Source organism: Acipenser ruthenus, chromosome 2 (assembly GCF_902713425.1).
Source record: "Acipenser ruthenus chromosome 2, fAciRut3.2 maternal haplotype, whole genome shotgun sequence".
NCBI classification, from domain to species: domain Eukaryota; kingdom Metazoa; phylum Chordata; class Actinopteri; order Acipenseriformes; family Acipenseridae; genus Acipenser; species Acipenser ruthenus.
In genome coordinates this window covers 32,568,769-32,591,798 of record NC_081190.1, presented here as the reverse complement: position 1 = coordinate 32,591,798, position 23,030 = coordinate 32,568,769, and the positions used below count along the sequence as shown (strand labels likewise).

The 23,030-nt window shown below is 38.2% G+C and overlaps 1 protein-coding gene across 5 annotated transcripts in view; it reads left to right on the top strand.

Annotated features, from left to right (window-relative positions):
* Nucleotides 1-12,875: 12,875 nt before the first annotated feature.
* Nucleotides 12,876-23,030, top strand: part of LOC117409457 (CBP80/20-dependent translation initiation factor) — a 139,804-nt gene continuing 129,649 nt past the window's right edge. For 4 of the 5 annotated variants that reach the window (XM_034015549.3, XM_034015553.3, XM_034015554.3 and 1 more), the window contains exon 1: nt 12,876-13,060. The gene's annotated coding sequence lies outside the window, so the exon portion shown is untranslated. Of the gene's footprint in view, nt 13,061-13,080; nt 13,193-23,030 lie in introns of those variants that run through there. The other variant, XM_034015550.3, reaches the window with a different exon arrangement.

Genomic DNA, 23,030 nt, shown 5'->3' with positions numbered 1-23,030 from the left:
TTTTAACATCTACTCTCGTGTAATGGAAATCATGAAGATCTGTATATATCCAGTGACTGCTGTGAATAGTGCAGCTGGCAACAAGGGAAAGACCTCGTGACAGCCTGGAGAGACATCTGACAGGAGGAAAGAGACCCCATTGGGGCTGGCAAAGGTTAGCTACCCTTGTCGGCAGTATCCAGCTCTGTGTTTACAGGATGCTGGAGACACCCGCCCAAGACTTCTAAGAAATTGAAAAGAAAAATACCCCTAGAGTCTGCGGGAGCGGGGGTGGAAGATGACTCAACATTGGACAACACGGTTAATGACTTAGGAATGGAAACGGATATGAGTATGGAGAGTACTTCACAAAAGACTAGTTCAAGATCTGCAGTTAGCAAAGACATGGAACTCCAGATTTGTGTCTGCGGCTGGAGCAAGGCAACAACGGTCAGGGGTTTGAAGATTCATCAAGGGAGAATGAAATGCTTGAGGGAGAAGGGACAAGGGCCTCGCATTGATCAGTACTTCTTACGAAGTCAGTCAAGTCAGTCGAATGAAATCCAGCGACAGGAAGCAAACCACTGTTCGCAGGATATTAGCACCCCTGTCATAGACGTGAGGAGGACTTGCATGGACACAGTTAGTGATGAACCTAATGATCCTTGTGAACCCGGTCAGATAAACCAGCATAAGAGAGAAAAGAACCTCAACGAGCACAAGCCTGGAGTTAAATGGCCAAGAGCTTGTGAGAACTGCATGGGACACAGTAAACACAGATCTCTGCTTTGCATTGGAAAGGTTAAGTGGAACAGTTGAAAAGAAGCTGGATAAATTTGGGGACATCATCTACGCATATGGAAGCGAGAGGTTTGGAGTTGAAAAAAGGAAGGAAAAAGTACAAACTATTCCTGGAAAGTCTAGACGGCAGCAGGAGATTGAATGCTTAGTTAGAGAAAGGAGACAGCTGAGGAAGCAATGGAGAAGAGCAGAACAAAGTCAGAAGGAGGGACTCAGTCTCTTACAAAGGGTCATAAAAGATAAGCTTGCAACATTGCGCAGACCTGAGCGCCTACGGAAACGCTACAAAAAGAAGGAGCGTGCGAGAACTAACTTTTATAAAGACCCATTCAAATTTGTAAAGAAGTTATTCACCAGTGAGAAGAATGGCACACTAAAAGCATCTAAGTTTGAGCTGGAGAGATATTTGGAGGAAACACATACAGATTCAAAAAGGCAGGAGCCTATGTCAATTCCTTCAGACATCCCACCTATCAATCCACCGGAATACCAAATGGAGGACTGTGCACCTAAGTGGAAAGAAGTAGAGCGAGCTGTGAAAAAAGCAAGGGCTTCATCATCTCCAAGGCCTAATGGAGTTCCGTACAGAGTGTACAAGAGTGCTTCAGGAGTTCTATGAATCCTGTGGAAATTGATGAAGTAGCATGGGAAAAACCGGTTGTACCAAGAGCATGACGCCGAGCAGGTGTAGTCTTTATACCTAAAGAAAAAGATTCTACAAGCATCAGTCAGTTTCGCACTATTTCTCTATTAAACATAGAAGGCAAGATTTTCTTTAGCATTATTGCTCAGAAATTGTCAACTTACCTATTAAAGAACTGCTTCATTGACACTTCAATACAAAAAGCGGGCATTCCAGGTTTCCAAGGATGCTTAGAACACATCAATGTGATCTGGCAACAAATGCAATCAGCTAAAAAGGAGAGGAAGGAGCTCCATGTGACATTCCTGGATTTGGCTAATGCATATGCTTCAGAGAAGTTCTTCACTATGCGTTGCAACTCTTGACCACTGAATCTGATGTCTCTGAGAAACCGGGTTGTGGAGCGTGCCACAAATCCTTGACAACCCACCTCCACTGGGTAAACCCGGACTCTCCATCCTCACTGTTCCACTTCAGCAGCTAGTTGAGCGTACCGAAGTTTCTTACTTTCATACGCCTCATCCACAGCATCCTCCCATGGCACTGTTAACTCTACCAGGTGAAAAAGACGTGCTGATCCAGACCACAAGACAATATCAGGTCGAAGGTTAGTGCTGGGAATCTCAGGTGGGAAAATAAGCCGTTGTCCAACATCTGCCAGCACTTTCCAGTCTCTAGCAGCTTTCAGTTGTCCTGGACGAGTTTTGGTGGTTGCTCCCCTGGACAGAGGAATGTTGTTCTTTGTGTGTCATTGTGGCAAAGTGCCAACCCCTTTGTATTTATTTATGTATGTTTTCATTATTATTATTATTATTATTATTATTATTATTATTATTATTATTATTATTATTATTATTATTGTTGTATTGTATTTTTATGCAGGCGGACGAAGCCATCCGTCTTATTTATTATTTGAGATGACTGCGAAAAGCCGTGCGTTTGTTTTGTTTATTTATTTAAAAACCTTGTGTAGACGGTGACCGTCTCCCGAGTTAATTCACTGATTTAATTGTTGCTAATCGGGAGATGGTCACCTGTATAAGAACCAGCAGCTTTCTACGCTCAGGAGAGGAGGAGAGAGAGACTGAGCGAATGCTATCGACCAGAGAAAAAGGTACTCGTTACGGAACAACCATATTAGTTAGTGTCTGTTTTTTTGGTGTTTGTTTGGCCAATGCACCCTTTATTTTCTGTGTTTTGTTTAACTGTTTGTTTTTGATTGTTTTAATTTAATAAAAACACTGAGCGCGAATGCGCTGAGTTTCAGCACCCGTTTTGTCGTTGCACTCCTTCCTGGTCTGTGACGTCACCACCCACACGCCACTCAAGCACACCAGTTCACAGTCATATATTACTGGATCTGGTGGCAACCTGTTGGTCATGCTATGCTTGTCTTCCATTGCTAAGGCCATAAATTGCAACACCTAGTCATGATGGCAAGTAAACCGTCCTTGGCTAAGACCCACCTTACATCCTCTCAAAATGTGTCTTAAAGGACACCACGGATCCTCTCCTACCCATATATTAAGGTTCTATGGTGATGTGAGAACATCCTATGTTGACCTGATGAGGAAGCTGATCCTGCTCTGTTCCACTGTCCATAGATCTCGTCAGCCAATATTGATTTGTTCCACACTCTCCCATCTCATCCGTTCTCCCTGCTTGGCTTGGGAAACTGCCTTTATACACCTCATCCTTTCCTCCTGCTTTTGCACCTCATTGACTAACAGCTTCCAAAATAATTATTAAAAAAAAAAAACAACAGGTACACTTGTAAGAGACACCTGGCCTTTTGCAAAAACAAATTCTATCTGGTAATTATTCATTGTCAATATGTAATTACTGTAATGGCTGGAATCGCATCGGAGACTGATACTGCTGGGTTACAGGGCCTGGAAGTATGTAAATCACACCAGGCAGATTCATTATCAACTGATAAAAAAGCATCACGCCATCTGGTGCAATTGCCAGAAGCAAACTTCACAGAACTTATCATGTGAGAAAAAGGTCATTTTATTAATGAAGATAGCTTCTAATGCTACATTCATACATGACAAAGTTAAACCTCTGCTGATGGCAGATGGCGACTAAAATAAAAACAGTTATCTTTTACTGTTAAAAATAAAGGGTGTGACTATCAGTTGACAAAATCAACATTCTGAATCTAGTTGAGTAAAATGGTCTGTGCACAATAACATATGAATGCAAACAACTGTACAAAGTGAAGAAACTTCAGTGCCAGTAGATATAGGACCAAGTCAAGTCCAATAACACGTTGCACAAGACTGATCCCTCATGCAAGAGGGTACTGAAGCTTCTGCTGCGGGTGGCCATTTCCTTCAGATGGCCAGTGAAACGTGGGTACATTAAACCCAAAATGCTAGTGAAATTAAGAATAAACATTACCTCAAGACAAAGCCATACAGTTTACAAACTTTGTGGTATTTCTCTTGTGATATGAGCATGTGTTTCTTGAAATATGGAATTGTAGAAAGTGTCAGGATTCATGGAGCACTGGCATACTGTTTCTTCATTGCAAAATCTTTGCAAGAATGAGCTATACAATTTTTTTTTTTTTTTGTAATGTGGAAAATCTGAAGAAAAATAATGAGAAAACTGAATTTAGAACTGCACCTTTGCCACTGAATACAGTGGCTCTCAAAAGTATCCCCCCCCCCCCCCCCTTGGACTTTTGCACATTTTATTGTGTTACAACATGGAATCAAAATTGATTTAATTAGGAGTTTTTGCCACTGATCAACACAAAAAAGGTCCATAATGTCTTAGTGAAAAATAAAATCTACAAATTGTTCTAAATTAATTAAAAATATAAAACAGAAAATAATTGATTGCATAAGTATTCACCCCCTTTGCTATGACACACCTAAATAAGCTCTGGTGCAACCAGTTGTCTTTAGAAGTCACATAATTAGTTGAATGGAGTCCACCTGTGTGCAATTAAGGTGTTTCACATGATTTCAGGTTAAATACACCTGTCTCTGGGAGGTCCCACAGTTGGTTGGTACATTTCCTAACAAAAACTACATCATGAAGATGAAGGAACATTCAAAGCAAATCCGGAATAAGGTTCTTCAAAAGCACCAATCGGGTAGGATATAAGAATATTTCCAAGGCATTGAATATCCCCCGGAGCACAGTAAAGTCCATTATTAAGAAATGGAGAGAATATGGCACAACTGTGAATCTGTCTAGAACAGGCCGTCCTCAAAAACTGAGTATCCGGGCGAGAAGGGCACTAGTCAGGGAGGCCACCAAGAGGCCTATGGCAACTCTAAAAGAGTTACAGTCTTCCACAGCTGAGCTGAGAGACACTGTGCATACGGCAACAATAGCCCGGGTGCTTCACAAAACTGGCCTTTATGGGAGAGTGGCAAAAAGAAAGCCATTGTTAAAAAAACTCATATCATATCTCGGCTAGAGTTTGCCAGAAGGCATGTGGGAGACTCTGAGACCAAGTGGAAGAAGATTCTATGGTTTGATGAGAGCAAAATAGAGCTTTTTGGCCTCAACGCTAAGCGCTATGTTTGGCGCAAGCCTAACGCAGCACATCATCCTGAGAACACCATCCCTACCGTGAAGCATGGTGGTGGCAGCATCATGCTATGGGGATGCTTCTCTGCGTCAGGCTCGTGAAGATAGAGGGCAAAATGGATGCAACAAAGTACAGATAAATCCTGGAGGAAAACCTGCTGAAGACTGCAAGAGACCTGGGACTTGGGAGAAGATTCATCTTCCAGCAGGACAATGACCCCAAACATACAGCCAAAGCCACACTGGAGTGGCTTAAAAACAAAAAGGTCAATGTCCTGGAGTGGCCCAGTCAAAGCCCGGACCTCAATCCAATTGAGAATATGTGGAAAGAGTTGAAAATTGCTGTTCACCAAAGGTCCCCATCCAACTTGACGGAGCATGAGCAATTTTGCAAAGAAGAATGGGCAAAAATTGCAGTGTCCAGATGTGCAAAGCTGGTAGAGACTTATCCAAATAGACTCATGGCTGAAATTGCTGCCAAAGGTGCTTCTACCAAATATTGACTCAAGGGGGTGAATACTTATGCAATCAATTATTTTCAGTTTTGTATTTGTAACTAATTTAGAACAATTTGTAGATTTTATTTTTCACTTTGACATTATGGACTTTTTTTGTGTTGATCAGTGGCAAAAACTCATGTGGAAATGTCTAAAGGGGGTGAATACTTTTGAGAGCCACTGTACCTGCTGAGTAGATACAATGCCATTAGAGACACATATTCTAAAATGTATGGATTTGTTTTTGAAACTCAATAGTGGCAGCTAAAAAACAGTATTACACTGAATTTAAATATTGCATAAACAGCCAGAGTTGCCAAAAATCAAATATTTTAAAGTGTAAACCAGTGTTGAAGCATAAACTATAATTTGAACCAAATACTGTATATTTTTCTTGGGTTTTGGACCTTGTTATTAAAAATGGAAAACTGTGATGAAAATAAGGTGGATACAGTAAAACTGATGGTTTTGTGGCATTCTTATGCTAATTAGTGGTGGCTCTGATTTGGAAGGTACTGTATGGCACACATGTAATGAGATTTAACAGAATCAACTTTATTGTGGTTTAAGAAGACACACCAAAAGTCGGTCAGATTTCGAAATGGACAGCGTCATGATAAAGCCATTTTGGAAACATGCAACATTTGAGAGAGAATAGATTCTTGGCATGCTGATTTATGATGACTGGTCACAGTTTTTTTTTAAAGTACAGTTTATAGATCTATATCTATACGTTGTGGGTTCACCTCCAACTGTGAACACCCAGGGCAGGACTAAAGGTCCTGAAAATAACATTCTGGAAGGGAGAAATTGAACTACAGTCTAGAACTACGGTGTTTGTTAAAGTGTGTGCTTGCAAAGATAATGTATGCAATTGACCTATAGCATACCAGGCTAGGTTTTGCCATGGGTTAATGCCACCTTACCTTAACACAAATAACAAGATAAATGCTTTGGTTCTGAATTTAGTGTAATCATTTGGGGAATCATATGGATTCATTAGCTATAACCACTTTAACATGTAGTTACTGTTTGTTTGTTTTTTTTTCAAACAGTTTTTTGAAAAAAAGAAATGCAGTCCAAGTATCCGAGTCAGAAACATAACGACTGTTTCAAATGATTTGAAACAGCAAGGCAGCAGCACAGCAGGGGGCTGAAACATGCTACAGAAAACATAGTTGTCCAAAAACCTACAAAATAAATGTTGGTTGCCCACTAAAAATTCCAGCAAGTGTTGGTGAGCTGGTGACTTCAACTGAAACAAAAAATATTTACACTTACTGAGCTCACAGCATGTATAATGAAGAGAACAGATAACTGACTTTCCAACTTTACAGTAAAGGCCGCTGTTGCTGTAATGTTCATTAAAACACATGCATGAGGAAATGTAGCAATATCAGTGTGAATAATAACAGGATTGAGGGACTCTGCAGATTTAAAATAGCTTCATGAATATTTTACATAATACTCAGGTGATTTAAAGGGGATTTTAGAAAGTAGCTCAACAAGCTGATAGAAATAAATAATAGCACATCTCAGATCTGCAGTGTTTGTGCAAATCATCTAAATTCCTAATTGACAAAATGCTAGGTTACAAGTGAAAATGAGTAATTTACTTTGATTTCTGTCTTACAGTTAAAAGCTGATTTACATAGTAGTTTATCTCTGACCAACTAAAAAAAATTGAATTATTTCAGATTGAATTGAATTAGTAAAGTATTAATAATATGAATACATTGAAGCCCATTAAAAGTCAGGCTAATTTATGGAATGAATAACAAAGTCCATTAAATGCACTTCAAGTGTATTCATTTTCTGACAGTTGACATTTGGCAATCTGACAAGCTACTGCTGGAAAAAAAACTGCATTTGCATTTATGGCCACCAGAGGTCCCTAGTGAGTTGATCAACTCAACATGAACTCAGCAGGCGGCAGAATTAAATTGTGTGTGTATGCAATCTTCTGACATTATGTTACCGTTATAATTATACATTGTTTTATCAATATATTAAATACACATTTGTACCACTGTGTAAAAAAATATTCAGAATAGAATTGATAAAATTAAGAAGTATATTTTTAATCAGTAATTGTTTTCTTTGTTTCTCAGTTTCATGAGCAATAAATCCACATTTTAGAAAAGGAAAAACTGAAAAAGTACCTACCATAACTAATGGATGTCATGGTTCTTACAATAAAAGAAAAATAATCAATGAATCCATTAAAATTAACTAGAATCTTTTATTTTCAAGAAAAGGAGGGTTTGAATAACATTTTCATAAAAATGTATTATTTAAATTCTGTGAGGTTCTTATTGCAATTACTGAAATATTATTTGTTTATATGTTTTTTTACATTTTTGTCTTTTGTTGACGTGTGCTTTGGAGCTGCTTTTCAGTTCTAGTTATCTTGCCATAGACATATATGTAACATAGGTTAGATCAGTCAAAGTGTCTTTATAGAAGTAAGAGCCAGCGCCATCTAGTGATCAGCTATTTTGGATCAAGTTTCCAATTGTATTAATGGTAATATACAACAGAGCCCTAGATGGCGCTGGTGCTTACTAATATAAGGACACTGACTGATGTATCCTACACTACATATGTCTATGGCTAAGAGTAGCTCCTGAATTCAAAAGCACAGGTTATATAAAAAACATTGTGTTTTTGCAATAAGAACCAATCTGAATGCTGCAAACATAGATAAAGGGACAGTAATGTGTATATTTACTGTATGTAGGTATATATTGTAGTGTTGCATGTGAAATAAAAGCAGGCGCCACACAGGCAGGACGATCCAAGCAAGAGATTTATTTGACACGTACAAATAAACAAATAAGGACCACTGTCTACCGTGGACCACTCCCTACAACTCTCACCCAGGCAACCTCCGGCTCTGTCTCTCGCTCTGTCCGTCACTCACTCTCCAACTTTCCCTGCACACTCAGACATGCACTCCTATCTATCTCCTTGTCTAAACCGCACCCTCCATCTGCCTTCACCAATCTCCCGCCAGCATTCTGGGGGTGCAAATGCATGTCCAGCATTGGTGAGCCCGGACAGACTGGCAACCAACACATTTTTACCTTATTATTTACCTGTAATTGATGGTTATTAGTGTTCTGTTAATATGCAACAAAGTTATTTTAAGAATGTTTTTTTCAAAGTTTGTTTTATGAATAAAGTTTGATATATATGAAACGGTTCTCTACTGTCATTTATGAAACCACCCATAGCCGAGAGAATCAAACAGACTTTGAGAAAAACATTCTTAAAATAACTGTGTAAGGAGCCCATTGTATCTAACCTCACAATTTTGACTTAAATAGTCGATTTTCCACAAAAAGCACATAGCCCTTCCAAACACAGCCATATAGCCACACAGGTAAATAATATAATGGAAGTGCACTTTGTACATTCACTTCATTGTTCGTGTCATGGGAATATTCGTTTAAGGTGCAATACAGAGATTAGGAGATTTACTGTGTAACAAGCCTTTAATTTAAACAGCACAATTCAGTTTAAAACTGTAAAGACTGCAAGAGCTTCTTTCACCACTGGAGGGAGCCTGTGTGTGTTTGGAACCGTTACTAAACAAGATGATGTAATAAATTTAATGAGCACTGCATTTCTTGTAAAGTACACATGCTGTATAGTATTTGTATAGTATAGTAAACTTGTAAACTCTTTTTTAAACATGTAAACCTCTCTCTCTCTCTCTCTCTCTCTCTCTCTCTCTCTCTCTCTCTCTTTATATATATATATATATATATAGTTTGAGAAAAAGGAAAACTGCTGTGTACCAAAATGATCAATAAGAAAAACGAAAAAAGAAAAGGATATTTCAGCTACTTAAAAAGGTAGAATAATTGATTACAAATCAATTATCAGGACGTTTCGGACTACAAGTCCTTCATCGGCTGAATACAAAAAAACAGTGCTTTAAGAAGTTGATAAAAAACAAACAAGTAGTCTTTTAAACACAATTCCAGAATGTTGATGATGATGTGGTCATTTCTGTTAAAATGTCTGGCGACAGGAAAGGTAGAGGTGTTAATTCGTATACTTCTCAGATGTTCCACGAAGCGATCAGCCAAGCGTCGTTTTGTAATATATAGCTTGTTACATTTGATGCAGCCAATGCAATATACTTTTCCTTTACTAATGCAAGTAAAAGTATCATGGATAGTAAATGAGGATTTTGCTCCCTTAACTACTGTGTTGCTGTGAATGTATTTACAAGTTGCACATCGTGACCTATTGCATGGAAACGTACCCTTAAGATTGGGTCGAATGTTACTGTGGACCAGATGCTCTCTTAGATTCTTGTCTCTTCTGTATGACATTAGAGGAGGGTTATTGAAAATAGGAGCTGCAGAAGGATCATCTTGAAGAATGCTAAAATTTCTTTGTATGATGTGTTGTACTTTTTTGGTCATAGGATGGTATGTAAGAATAAGGGGAATACGATTGTTGGTATTCTGTGTTTTGGTTTTGTACAAGGCATCCTTTCTGTTTATTGTCCATACTCTTAACTGAGCTTCTCTAAGTATAGTGTCTGGAAAACCAGTTTTTGAAAAATGCACACATGTCATTTGTTTTATTCATAAAATCACTATCATCACTGCAAATGCGTCTCAGTCTTAGTAATTGGGAGTATGGAATGGAGTTGCAACAAGCTTTGGGATGTGAGGAGTCGTATCTTAGATATGAATGAGAGTCTGTGTCTTTGTAGAAGATTGTAGTATTGATGGTACAATTAGAAACTGTGATGGTAATGTCTAAGAAAGAAATTTGTTTAGAAATGTTCCATGTATACTTTAGAGCTGGATGAAACTGGTCAATAAAATGTATGAAATCCATTAAATCTTCATTAGTGCTATCGGAGATGCCAAATATGTCGTTAATGTATCTAAGATATAACATTGGTGTATGTCCCTTAATGTAACAAAATAAAATACAGGTATAGCATTATTTAAAGAAATACAGAATCGCCTATGAAACATAAGAAATAAAAAAAGTAAATTAACCATTACTGTAGTTAAACACTTTACAAAAAATGAAAATAACATGAATGACGTTTTAGAAGAAATAAAATTTGATAATTTACAATACAGAAGAATAAAGGAAAATAAATGGATACAGATTAAATACTATGATGTCTGAAGGTTTAAATAGAAGGAATAGTAGATTCTTACATAATTAATTATGTAGTAAATGACATCATAAACACATTAATAGATTTAAATAGAAACAAATGTGCAGTTATGTGGTGTTGTAATACTGGGGCTTATGGCCTGTTAATGTGGTGACGTCATGGATCTGTGTAGATTGATGCAGACTTGGAAACAACGTGGTCTGAGTTTGTACTTATGCCTGATCCAAATAAACTGCCTTAGAATCGTACCAACGTGTAATTACTCTACTACACAACAAATTGGCAACGAGGATGGCTTTCCTTCCCCTGCACCCGCCAGCACCTTTTCTTCAGAGCCCAGTGGCAAACATATCCGGGTTAAAAAGTGGAAGACATGATGCTGTATCACACGAGTTTAAAAACCTAGCTTAGAATGGCATCATAGAAGACATATAATCTTCTATTGATATCACTATGTAACACATTTTTTGTTCCTGGGTAGTAAGTGTTATTTCCTAATTGCTTTTGCCTCATAAGTATAGAAAATGGCTATTATTCCCCACAAACTTTGCTTTTGTGCCCAGGACAGTGATATTTTGAAATTTACCTATTTCCAATGAGAACACGGGCGAATTTGTGTCTTTTCGTTCACATAAAGTCCGAAAAAAACAACATATGAATCCAAATTAACATGTATTTATACTAAAGTAATACAAAAATGACTACAAAAGATTTAGAAGTGAGTAGTTTTTCGAGATTTACGATTATACTGTAAATCACTTTCACGAATCAGCCCCCAAATGTAGTCTCCCATCATGTTCTCGTTATACTGTCCTTGGTAGCGGCGTTCAAAGTCCAGTATATCCTGGTGGAAGCGCTCGCCTTGCTCCTCCGAGTACGCTCCCATGTTCTCCTTGAATTTATCAAGATGAGCATCAAGGATATGGATTTTGAGGGACATCCTACAGCCCATTGTGCCGTAGTTCTTCACCAGAGTCTCAACCAGCTCCACATAGTTTTCGGCCTTGTGATTGCCCAGGAAGCCCCGAACCACTGCGACAAAGCTGTTCCAAGCCGTTTTCTCCTTACTAGTGAGCTTCTTGGGGAATTCATTGCACTCCAGGATCTTCTTTATCTGTGGTCCGACGAAGACACCGGCTTTGACCTTTGCCTCAGACAGCTTAGGGAAGAAGTCTTGAAGGTACTTGAAGGCTGCCGACTCCTTATCTAGAGCTCTGACAAATTGTTTCATAAGGCCCAATTTGATGTGCAGTGGTGGCATCAGCACCTTCCGGGGGTCCACCAGTGGCTCCCACTTGACGTTGTTCCTCCCCACATAGAACTCGGTCCTCTGTGACCAGTCCCGCCTGTGGTAGTGCGCCTTGGTGTCCCTGCTGTCCCAAAGGCAAAGATAGCAGGGAAACTTGGTAAAACCGCCTTGGAGACCCATCAGGAATGCCACCATTTTGAAGTCTCCTATGACCTCCCAGCCGTACTCATCATACTTCAAGGCGTCCAGCAAGGTCTTGATGCTGTTGTAATCCTCTTTGAGGTGCACCGAGTGAGCCAGGGGAAGAGACGGGTTCTTGTTACCATTATGGAGCAGCTATTTATATTACTGGAAAGTTCTAGAAAGTTCTAGAAGTTACTCCAAGTTTACTCAGCACTGAATCTATCTGGAATGTTCTGGAAAATAGGTAAATTTCAAAATATCACTGTCCTGGTCACAAAAGCAAAGTTTGTGGGGAATAATAGCCATTTTCTATACTTTTGAGGCATAAGCAATTAGGAAATAACACTTACTACCCAGGAACCAAAATAATAATAATAATAATAATAATTGTTACACGGTGTATTCAGGGCCCCTGTATCTAAAAATGAAATAAAGACATCTCAGATTGATTTACAGATATCTTTAAATAATAGGTAGATATCTGTAAACCATTTGGATTTTGCTATTTAAATAACATCACAATATTATTTATTTTTAAGTTGTACTTTTACAACTCAAGGCACCAACAGGCTGTACAAACAGAGCCTGATTTACTAAAACATTATTTAAACACATTTTACATAATTGTGGAATGGTTGACATCGGAGTTTTCTCGAATGTTTTCTAAGTCATACTGTTGCTCAGTCTTTGATAAAAATAGCATTACAGTTTAAAGAGGGATTTTCTTTTGTAAATCAATGACGTATCTCAGTACCCCGGTATAGAAAAAAAACTACATCTCCCAGAATTCCCACTTCTTTCTTTGCACATGCCCTGTGTGTTAGACAGACTAAACGTCACATTCCTGCATTTTTTTCCTGTGTGTCAGGGACCAGTCTCTGCTTCTGGTCACATTTCTCTCCGCAGTAATACACCCCGCAAAGACATGAGACTGGAACGAGGGATTTAAAACCAGGAGGCAGTCCCGCACTCCAGATCAATCAGAAGCCCAGCATTAGGTGAATATCTTTATTTATATGATTCAGATCGCGCAAGTTTAAAGCCTCCTTTGCAGGGCAGTTGACGTGTTTACATCGGAGACAGGCAGTGGGGTTGGATTCTGTGAAACTGTAGTTGCGGGTTGCTACCAGGTGGGTTTAATAACATGACAGTATGGACATTATCATTCTGTTTTTTATTTACTGTTTAATTTATTGTGTTTAATTTTTAAGAGGACATCTATTATAAAAACTTGTTTATTTCACCTGCTGAAATTGACAGCATGGAAATTGTGTTTTTCAGCATACAAACGGAGCACTAGTGTTAAATAGATGTCAAAAGTTGTCCTCTGCAGTGATTTTCTATGGGTTATGAAAGGTTTGTTACTCAATGATAACCGTGTTTTACAAACGTGCTGCTTAACAAAGGAGAATGACAAAAGTACATAATCTGTCACAGACTATGTATGAAGAACCAGTTTTACTGGAAGTACTAACATTTTTAATGCTCCTCAGACACTGGCGTTAAACGTCAGGGCGGGGAAGCTTGTAGGCCGGACGTAAATTTGGTACCGTTATGCAGTTTCAACATTCATTTAATATATATATATATATATATATATATATATATATATATATATATATATATATATATATATATCGTAATCTTTTGTTACATAATAACATAATTGTATTTTTTTGTAAAAAAAAAATTAAGTGTGCAATGTAAAATATATTATAAACCGTGTTGACTTGACTGACTGCATATCGCACATACTTTATACACGCCTGTGTCCTGCGTTTTGTAATTGTATGGTATGCATTTTGATTGTTAACATTAAAACACGTATATTTAGAATGTAACAGAAATACTTTTGCCATCATGTTCGATTCTCCATTAACATGTTTTCATTTGCAAAGTATTTTACAATATATACATGTAAAACTAGACATCCTGTATTTTGTAGGACAGCATTACAATTAAAACTGGAGTGGTCGGTCGATATTTTTGCGCTTAGTATTGACATCAGCTCGTGCAGCTGGACAAAGAAAGATGCATGCTTTCAAAATAACAACCCTGGTATTGACAAGCATTGTTGTAAGTCCTGTGTTTTCTGTGGCATACAGGGTATTGCAGACCGTTACAAAAATGTGACAAGTGGTGCACACGCAGATGATTGTTACAAAGTTTATTTTTTTGAACAGGTGTACGAAATGTGGTAACATGCATGACTGTTTTTTGCATTTATTTCATTGTACGATGGAAATTTACAATGTTATATACATTGTGTATAGGTGTCGTTAATGTCGGAAATAAAATAATGACAAAAGGATTTACAGTCAGCAATTTTCAATCCAGATTTTTTTTTCCCCCAAAAAAGGGAAAAGGAAATTGGATCAGAAGTCCTACAGATGGGAGGATGTTGTTTGTTTGCCAAGCTTTGCCACGTAAGAGCACATGGACTATTAAATTGGCATAGACAGTACAGGGTCTCACTGGGATGTTAATTTTGACGGTCGTCCAACCAGACGGCGAACTGCACCCAGACCGCATGTGATTTGTGCTTTTTGTGTCATAAATGCAGTCCGCTGGTCCCTCCCCCTCCTCCAGTGAATATTAAGACGCCTTCTCTATACTCCACGGCTCTTGCATCAGTAGGCTGATGTTTGGTCACTGTCATATTTATGTTGCTGCAGATATTAAAAGTAATCTTTTTAATTAATGGATGGCATGGTGCTGTGTTCATGGCCCTCCCTTTTTGATGTAACATCCCTTATTTATTACTTTTTTTCTTTTTGTATGGGCTGAGATACCATTATAGTATATACTACTAATATATTGTAGCATATAATTAATATTATTATGGTTGGGTTATACAGTAGTGTTCCCGTCAATTGGTTGTATTTGTATACAGTTGAAGTGAATATGATTTCTCAGTTTGGCAAAATAGACTTTTGACAATTAGGTTCTTGTAGTTACCCTGCCAGCGTGCTGTGTAACTTAAATGAGGATGGAGGCAGTGTGACACTTTCGGATTTTGTAACACAGCCGTTGACTGGATTGAGGATAGCTTATGGTGTTTAGCATGATGTTATTGGTTATAGCTTTGATGTGCAAAGTCAGGATAACTATTGTATTCTGATTCGACCAAATGACTACAATTTCCAAAACTCACAACACTACTGATGTGTGATCTGTACATAGCGTGTCTGTGCGGGCGGGCGTGTGTGTGTATTAGGGGTGAGATGATTCATCGTGCGACGTGTATCGATGCATCTCGATACTTTACAACATGATACGATACACCTTTGTGTATCATGATACAAGCTATGAGTAGCTAATATGCCACATTTATTAAACTGTAAATCATGAAAGAAAAGGTCTTGGTTGTTTGAACGTAAACTCCATGTGATCCTAGACACATCACATTGTGCAATGAGCAGGCCCGACGCTTATGGAATGTAAGAGGGAGTAGAGGAAACAGTGGCGGGTTCTTCATTTTAATTTAATTTAATTGTAATCGTTAATGAAAACTGATAGGGACAAAAACATGAAATATATGACTTACCAATAATAAAAAGTTAAGTGATGCTTAATGGGACGTTTAGAATACTTTGTCGTGATCTGAAGCTGCTTTCTTCTTTTGTTGCTTGCTCCTTGTCACTGCTACCTGAAAGACCCAAGTAAGCTGCTGTGTAGGTGTGACAGCGAGAGCCCTGTCACTGGTTCTTGGAGTGCGTGTGCCTTTAGGGAAGCAGCTGGCATGCATAACAGGAGACGTGTTGCTAAGCAACTAATTGAGGAGGTGGGCTGCCCAGCGCTGAGCTGCTCAGGAGGTTCGGATTTGCTGGGGGGCGTGCCCGAGAAAGCTGCGCGGAGCTCAATAAAGCATCTGCTCTGCAACTCGGGGCTACTGCAAAGCCATTGCTACACAGACAGGTGCTGAGATAAAGCTTGCTTTGTTTACATCAAGGAAGAGAGCGTCCGCTTTGCAGGAAAACTACTACGGAACCCTTCGACTGCAAGACGGTGCCTTTGAAGGCTGCTCAGCCAGGACCGTCACAACGACCCAGAGTCGCTGGGAGGCCGGGACTTTGGGAGGAACAGCAATAGGTTAGTTTAGGGGTAGGGACCTACCTAATTCACGATTTCGCGGATTTCGCGGAAATCGGGAAATTGAGGGGTCACCGCGAAATTCACCTCTTAGGGGCCAATGCATACAAACAAGTACGGAGAGGAAAAAAAAAAAAAAAAACTTGTTTAAATGAACTACTGCACAATGCAAGCGATGCAAACTACGTATCTTCCTTCTGTAGATAGCCAATTTTTATTCCTTCGCCGTCCCGTGTGCACTGCACTTAAGCAAAAAACAAACAAAAAATGTCCACAAGTAACATTTACAAAATAAATTCTCCAAAGCAGTTAATATTCTTGTTTACTATTCAAATGACAACGTTTTAATCAGCCTATCTTTACTTTACTGCTTTTATGTGACCTGTACTGTGCAGGAGGGGGCAGGACAAAGTTGGTGCTGCATTGTTTTGATTAAGTTGCTAAAATCTAGTTTTCAGCATTGGAGGTAAAATAGTAGAAATGGACGACAAAGAAAACAAACTATATTTCGGCTGATGATTGTTTCAAGATATTTCCCAAATAAACTACATGCAGACTGAGGTAATTGTTTTCCATATCTTAATGTGTATTTGGAGAAAATACAATCGATCGCTATTTAGCTTCAGAATCACACATTAAACAAACAGCTACTACAGAGGCTGCTGAACAGAACGTAAAATAAACAGCTTTCAGAAACCAAACTGGAAAGTCAGCCGAGACAAAAAGTATTCCTGTCTGCAAGTTAAATCAGTACTAAAACGATCCAGCACAGCCACCTCGCTTCAACCTGCAGTTACAGTTGGAATTTTAGACCCGAATAGCCACGTCTTCTTTGTTTTGACTCGGTACTAATAAATTGATTATTGGATGGGACAAATAACATGACAACGAACGTGCTGCATACATTGACTTATGCTAGATGCCCTTGTGTAACCGAGTTTTTGGGCTGTTTCTAATCGATTTCCACATCTGTATAACTTGGCAAAGCTTTGCCTTAACTTCCAACCAATTCAGTGGATGCAGAACGTGCAGTCTCAATGTATGGGCAAGTCAACTGCAGGGGGATGCTGCATACTTGCCTTTAACAAATGCCAGCACTCTGTTTTAGTAAGGAAGCAAGTACCACTATTTTTAGGCTTTATAGTGTTCTGAAATACTGTCTACTTAGGTTTATTTAATGTTTAAACATGTCCGCGAAATCCTAATTTTATTCCGCAACATACCCTTGAAAAATACGTAAATTTACCGCAATTTAAGTAGACCCCTATTTAGGGGATGTTGATCCAAGCCAAGTATAGCATAGAGAGGGTTGTCGTAGTGTAGTAGGTTCCAGGAGTGGGACATCTCGTTTAGTGAGACTAGCGCTTGCTTTGTATGGCTAACTTTTTTTATTTTTAGCTTTGCTTTCTTTTCTTTATTAAATCTGACATTAGGGCTACCATTGCTGGTACCCTAGTGTCAGCACCTGTGAGTTATGAAATCTGCGTGCCTGTGCGGCGTGTCAAAACCCAATGCTCTGTGTCTGCCTTATTATTATCCAGTGACGACCCACGCGCAACAAATCCCCCTGTTACAATAGGATATTCAATTCTGTGTCTTGGATCCATCGAAGTAGAGCAAAGGAGTGCATACATTATTCCTGGGTTTCCTGTTTCCGAATGTTGTTATCTTGGAAAGTTGCACATTTTCTGGGTGATACCCTGACGGTTCCGTGACGTAGAAAATAAAAACCTGAACTCTGGAACAAACTAAATAAAACATTAGCAGAGCAAATGCGGAGTCTTCCAATTATTATTATTATTATTATTATTATTATTATAATTATTATTATTATTATTATTAATTTCTTAGCAGACACTCTTATCCAGGGCAACTTACAATTGTTACAATTATATCATATTATTTTTTACATGCAATTACCCATTTATACAGTTGGGTTTTTACTGGAGCAATCTAGGTAAAGTACCTTGCTTAAGGGTACAGATGCAGTGTACCCCACCTGGGATTGAACCCACGACCCTCCGGTCAAGAGTCCGGAGCCCTAACCACTACTCCCCTTTCATGTTTTAATGTCATTTTTTTAATGATGTAAAAGTACTTACCTTTTGTTGTTTTAACAGTAATGACACTAGTGTTTGGTGCTGGCCTGACGCCATGCTGGTGAGGGGGAAAATGTGGGGAGCTCATGATACTTCCTATGGAATGAGTTTCTGGTAAATGGAGGAGGCCAGTGTAATAGTATTATAATTTATTTAAGTGCTTGGTATTTTTGTATCCATTTTTGGACTGGTTTAAGCTAAGGGAGCGGTTTTTCCTGGTTCAGGTAACAATAAATGCAGCTAGGTGGTACTAGTGAGGTACAGCTAGTAATTAACAGGTTTTGGTTTGGGACTGCAAATAATGGTGGCTTTATTGGAGATCTAGGAAGTCAATGAAAGCAAGTCGGGGCTACTAATTTGGCTTTTTAATTTCATGGTATCCTCTGACGTGGCTGTTATATGAGATTTAACTTTATGTACATGAATTGAATGTTTCTTACCTGACTTCACTGGAACATAATTAGACCCCCAAAGTCTGAATTCGACCTTTTCTTCTCGGCAAGGTAATCTGCAGTCCTCATAGCTGATATAATGGCTTCCTTTTCTTTACTAAAGGTTTTGACGATGGCACGCTCTGTACATGGCTGCATTGCTCTTGCTTCAGTAGCAGCAACGTGGTCTTTTGTACAGCCGTGTTTTGTTAAATTATCTTTTAAAAAATCTTGGCAGCCTTTCATAAGTTTTCTCTGACATATTTTAGACAGTGTGAACTGTCTGCTTTATAATTTGAGTACTGTGCATTTGTTTACTGAGAGAGAGAGAGAAAGAAAGAAAACAGTCGTAACCACGGAGATCTATGGAATGCTGATAGTGACATTTTAAATGTTTCCATTGAGATTAGTAAAAAAAAAAGTCATTATGTAATTGTGTTTAAGCTACAAACAGATGATTGATAACTATTTTAAAATGAAACAAGCAACATACAAACAGAAGTAGTCGTGACGACAGGACTGACTTTTTCTTCGTTACTTTCAAAAAACATTCGTAATTGACGAGAGTGACCAGTGATGGTGAAAACACTGTATGAATAAAATAGGCTATCAACTAAATAAATAAAAAACAAATGAAGCAGTTTGGGCCATGAGACAAAGGGAGATGAGAACAACGCAATTAATATTATTTTATGATTGACATAGCTTTGATTCTGAAGGCACAGTAGTCCCGTTCATTGTTGATGTACAGCCCTGGCTTCCATCACACAGCACTTTCATTGTTCATCAGCCAGACCTGGAGAAGCAGTTCCTTGGGAAAGTGACCTATGTTCTTTCCTCTCTTGTACCACTGTAGAGAGACAACTGCCAGTCCAAGGTATTGCTTTGGTATTTTAATATTGTACTGTCTGTTTGAATGAATATAACTCAGTGTGTACACGACCAGTAATAAATATGCAATTAATTTGTGCAATATATTCCTATTGGATACAAAGATCACATTTAGTTATGTATTTTAGCTTTTAGTGACTTGAAAACTAATTTAGATTTCATTTCCTTCTCTGTACTGTAAGTAGTACATTTGCATAAAGTGCATATGGGCTTTACAAACCATCTTAAATTTGGACCCTACAGTATGTGACTCATTGTTTTGCAGCATAAATCTGCCTGCCTGTGAAGGTAAGTGGGAGAGTTGTGGCTTATTTTCTTTATATTGGGGAAAGAAAATAGTACTTCTACTGAAAAGCCTTACATTGGCAGAATACCTGCTATTTATTTATTTATTTATTTATTTATTTATTTATTTATTTATGTATGTATGTATGTATGTATTTAAAAAGAGTGTTATAAAGTTAATTCATATAATTGCCTATTTTGTTCTCCTTACAATCACCCCCTTTTGTTGTATAATGGTACATACTAGCTGATGCTAATGTTAATTTGGACCAATTGTGCATTTGCTTAGTATTTTCTGTCCAACTGAACTGAGCTTTATTTATGGCTAGTCTAAATGAAAAAGCTGGTTCTTGCGCAGATTGATTTTAAGTTTGATTCACAGTTGATGCTGTGAAGTTCCAGCAGGCATCTATATAAGTCCACTAGAGCTGGAAGCTGATTGGCTAATGATATTGAATCATTTTCTAGTAAATCATGTCAGAGTATATGGCGGTTGTTTGTTTGTCTGTCTATAGCCCGATTTTGCACAGGACATTTTTACAAAAGTTAAATTATATCAACCAAAGTGTAAATGTGTTATTTTCTATACAAAACTCATATTAAAAAAAACAAACAAAATAAGCCATATTAGTTGGCTTATATCTCAGTTTTGGGACATGACAGAAAAATGACTGGTATAGTGATAGTACCTAACAAATATAATCAATATCTGCAGTTTCAGGAACACCTTTCTTACTTAGGCTATTACACTGGTTGAAATAGATAAAATAAAAAAAAAACAATGTTTCTCATTTCATCACATTAGTGGGCCTCCCAACACACTTCATTCACACAGCGCATGGGGAGTAAAGAATCTGAAAGGCAACAGAGAGTCAACAAGCTTCGATTATTTTTCTCTGTGCATATTTAAAACTTTTCTTGGTTCGATGAAGTTTCTGATGAAGTGTGTTAATAAATAAAAGATAATGGTGTACAGTATATCATGGGCAATCATTTAAATGACAAATAGAATACAGTACCACTACCATTAAATTAAAATGCTGTTTATTGTTCCATGGTGGAAAATTGTGTTTGTATTTGTTACACTATTTCCCCAGTATTCAGATTAACCTTATAAGAGGAGTAGGCCTAGGTGTTCACAATGGGGGATATTGTCTCGTGAGACCACATGACTGCTGCATCTCAGTTGATTGGCTTAAACCTTAAACCGGGCACTATTATCACTTTTATATTTTGAACTCTGTAGGTTAATAACATTTTGGGCTTGATTAAAATACACATGACTTCCTTTATTAGAATGCCCTCATACATAGTAACAGCCCCCTGGTGACTTTCTCCCTGTGTCCTGCTTTTAACATCACATACAGTATTGACATGGATTTAACATGGATGCAACTTCATTGCATTACAAACTGGACAACATTATACTTAATAAGCTGCATACGTGTTGTTTAGTTCAAACTGCTGCATCACGTTCTCTCTATGTTTTTTCTTCTTCATCAGTGCTCAGTTGATTGATGATGTACATCACTCTTCACCGTGTTTTTGATTGAAGTCTTGGAAAAGAGAGCACTACAGCTCCAATAATAGGAATCAACAGCTTCTCAAGTAATCTTGCCCTCATGATGTTACCCTAGGGAGCTTCCCTCCCCCTCAGGATTTTCAAGGTTATTATGGTCTAAAGAACGCATGCATGTGCCCTTCAGGTAAGGGAGGCAGTGAGTACAAATACACTGTTCTTGTGCAATGGCAGGAAAGGGTTTGAGGCATTTACTCATGAGGGGAGGACACTAATCAATCACTGAGATTCTTTATGTATTCAGGGATTTCTTTGTTTGATGCTCTGGGTGCCCGCCTGTACGACCTGCTTGCTGAACCACAGCCCAGATGTTTTCAACACCTCCCTTTGTTCTCTCCTTTTGGAAAATCAAAGGAATACAACTGCACTGACTGGCTGTTGCCTCTGTCAATCACACCACCTTTACCTTGTGAAGCTTCTATTGAAATGCTACCCTCTTGTTTTCATTGGCGAAAAAAATAATTGGAACAGAATAGGTTATTTTCTGATAAAATAATGGAAAGTATTGATTTTTTTGTTTCTCCAACAGTGGGTGCATTTGTTAACTCACTGTGAAGCTCTCTGAGCGCTCAGATAAATCTTACAGATCGTAGATTTCTGTTAGCATTTACAAACAACCATTCCCTTGACAAGAATAAACATGCAGCAAACAAGGAATGCGCTATGGGAGATTTTATACTACTTGGATTTGTGGTGATTGCTGCTTTTCTGTCTCTGTGGAGAACATAAATCAGCACAAATCCAAGCAGCTGTTTCTTCACATATTCACTTGGAATGGTAAATTAGCCCAATCAACACCAATGACCCTAACCAGGGGAGAGCCGAACAGAACTCGTCAAACGTTTACATGGATTAACACACAGTTCATCCAGCTTTCAAAACCACATCCTTCACAGCAAGATGCTACGCCATTTTTGTCTGCACTCCTGAAAACCTGCTCGTTGAGCTGCAGTGTGATCAAGGGAGTTTTTGAACGGCACAGTGCGCACCCCAGTAGTATGCACACAGTACTGAGAAAATTGGCACATATCCCTAAAAAGCGAATGCCTGTTTTATAAATATCGGAATATGTTTACAGCGATTTAAAATGTCAACCAGTGACAAGCTGGTTAGCTTTCAGAGTTAAACTACTCTTGTAAAACCAGGATTGTATCTTGGGGTCAGGTTGTCATAAAAAAAAGTAAGCATTATTATTATTATTATTATTATTATTTGCTCAAGGATTTGTAAGTAATTTAACCTTTGTACCTACATACTTTTTTTTTCATTATTAAAAACATTACATTAAAAAATATTCATGCTTTGTTTTTTGGTTTCATTTAGAAGCTATAATTTCCTATTTCCAATAAGAGATACTGGAGAAACACTAGGATCGAAGTGTGTCTGTGAAATAGGATGACTTGTTTTCTAGGGAGGTTGGTGGCATTCTAGTAGCACAGAAAGTAGCTGCGAGAACAAGCTGCACTTGCAAAGAAAAGAGATGATGCAGGGATCAAGATTTAACTGTTAACCAGTTACCAGAATACTGCCACCTTGTCATTGGAGGATGACACTTTCATAATAAACCAACTATTTATTCTTTGATCAACAT